At 38.3% G+C, this 2,698-nt stretch overlaps 1 protein-coding gene across 5 annotated transcripts in view; it reads right to left on the reverse strand.

Annotated features, from left to right (window-relative positions):
• The window catches only part of scube1 (signal peptide, CUB domain, EGF-like 1), a 121,920-nt gene that overhangs the window by 74,231 nt on the left and 44,991 nt on the right, over window positions 1–2,698 (reverse strand). The window lies entirely within an intron of this gene.

Consider the following 2,698-nt stretch of genomic DNA (forward strand, 5'->3'; position numbering starts at 1 on the left):
GTGTGTGTGTGTGTGTGTGTGTGTGTGTTTGTGTGTGTGTGTGTGTGTGTGTCGGAATGACTTTTCATTGTGTTTAGTCTGAGGTTCTGAGGTTGACCTAGCAGACAGGTTACACAAACAGACATACTGTGGACATACTGTAGAAGGAAAAAAGAAAGAAAAGACATACTGAAGGACAAAAAGACACATAGCTGACCTTAAACAAAATATGTAACACTTGGCTTTTCATAATGGACACAATGTCCAACCTTGTTCTAAGGTTAAGGCTTTGGGAAATGCTGCTCACTTGACTCAAAAGTGCCTCACTGGGATGGAGTGAACACATTAAATAACACTAAATATAGGATTTGTAATTGCATACAGAAACACACATACTGTAGAATGTGTTTTCTGATGGGACAACCCTACCAGCAGGATGATAAACTCTTTATTATGTTACAGCGCAATGGCTAAGGTGTGGCTAGGTTTTGGGAACAATCCTGGTTTAGGTTCTAACATTGTGGTTTGGCTCAAAAATGTAGCAAAAAGACACCAATGGTGATTGTTGGCTGGAAACAGGAAAGGAAAAGCGGTCTCCCGTGTTAAAGTCCGCCAGGTTGTTGACTCCCCCACCCACCCCGGCGCTCTATACCAACACAAACTGACTTCTTCCCTTGCTCCCGCTGTTATTACTTAGGTCGAGATAGAGGACTTTGTCACTTCTTCTGTTTTTCTTGAGAGGAGATGGGGTCTATGAAATCTAGTTTTTGCCAAAGAAAATACAAAAAAAATACATTTAAACACCTCTATAGCAATGTTAAATCAATTGTAAAATGTGAGCTTTTATGCTGTACTGACAAGAAAAAGGGGTGTGTATACGTTGTGTTACACTTTTGGTCTATTCTAGAAAAAGAAAAATCTTTATGTGACACTCCCGTCACACCCGGTCGTTCCTGCCTATCTGCCTGGGTCCTCTCAGCTCCTGACACTTAGTCTAGGCTTTTTATTTGCAGTTTTAACGGCGAACTCATTCTCTACTTGTAGAAGGCTAGTTAATCATCTGTAGGGTGGACGGCGCCTTAAAGACTGAACATTGTGTGGAGAGAGAGGGGATACTGTATTTTACTGTCAGGTTGGCCCTGGTGCAAAAAAGGCAGGAAAACACCTTCAAATTTCAACAAAAAAAAGGCAGGAAAAAATCTTAAAATTTCTACAAAAAAGGCAGGAAAATCTTTAAATTTCAGCAAAAAAAGCCGGAAAAATATCTAAACATTTACGCAAAAAATGCAGAAAAAACATCTTATAATTTGAGCAAAAATGGCAGGAAAAATCCTTAAAATTTCAACTAAAAAGGCAGAAAAAAATCTTAAAATTTCAGCAAAAAAGGCATGGAAATGTAAGCAAAAAATGCAGGAAGAAATCTTATGCTTTCAGCAAAAAAGGCAGGAAGAAATCTTAAAATTTCAGCAAAAAGGCGGAAAGAAATCTTAAAATTTCAGCAAAAATGCATGAGAGAAGAGGAGGAGATGGGCGGGAGAAAAGGAAAAAGACTCCCCTCCAAGTCCAATGTAAATTTACTGTCAGTAATATAACATGGGACACCATCCAAACTGCTTTATATTTTTATGCAAGGATGAGAACATACTGTAGATATGAATTGCAAACAACAATTGTTTTCCTTTAAGAAGCGTGGAACATTGAACAGTCAAAACACAGAACATTCATCACAAAAGCTAAAATTATAACAATTAAAACAAATGTTGGTACTTTCTTGTTAAAGGTTTCTTGAAAAAAGTTATAAGGTAAGAACAAACAAAGTGGAAAACACTGTAGTAAATAGAGCCAATGCCATGTCATTCAAGAACATGGAAAATCATAACCTAAAAAGTATCTCCTAGCGGAGCAGTACTCTGTACTGGCTAATACTCAATAAAGGCCGTTAGTATCATTGTGGGTTTTATGTATGCTTGGTCATTTTATTGGTGATCAATGTCATAATCTTATATCTACATTTTTGTGAGTAATTTAAACTAGGTCTTGTGTTGTGTTTTTATTTTTTTATTTCTTTCAGTGATGCATTGAATGTTGTTGAACGTTTTGGGTGGACTCTAGGAAGAATAGCTGTGGCTATGGCCCCAACTAATGGAGATCCTAATAAATCAGATAATAATTAATAATTTTATAATTTATATATTTTTATTGATCCCCTATGGGGAAATTACAATTTACACTCTGTACACCCTAAACACAGGCCTACACTTAATACACAATACTTTTCCGGCTCACAAATCCAGTCCAAATGCCCCATCATCCCAGCTGTATGGACACCATTTTCACTGAATGAACCCTGGATGGTGCCTGAATGAGGCAGAGAGCGTTTGCAGGTTGCACATGACGTTGGCCGAGACGTTGAGGGCGCTCCAGGAAAAAAAAAAAAAAAAGTGAGGTTCTCAACAACGCAAAATCAGCAAGCAAAGCGCTTCATTCTCATTGCAAAAAACTACAAAAGCCGCCCAGGCTGCCAAAACGTCCTCTGTCTGATCATGGCCTGAGAGTGCAGTCAAACCTAAAGCGGAGTTCTTTCTGTCCTGGACTTCAACACCCATCAACCTTTAGCTCCTGTGTAAATGTACTGCTGTATTAGGGGTTTTGTCCTCGTTAAACTCTAGGATTTGTTTTCATTTCATTTCAAACTACAGATGCCATTTCAGGCTGCAAG

Source organism: Etheostoma spectabile, chromosome 23 (genome assembly GCF_008692095.1).
Source record: "Etheostoma spectabile isolate EspeVRDwgs_2016 chromosome 23, UIUC_Espe_1.0, whole genome shotgun sequence".
In the NCBI taxonomy this organism is placed as follows: Eukaryota; Metazoa; Chordata; class Actinopteri; order Perciformes; family Percidae; genus Etheostoma; species Etheostoma spectabile.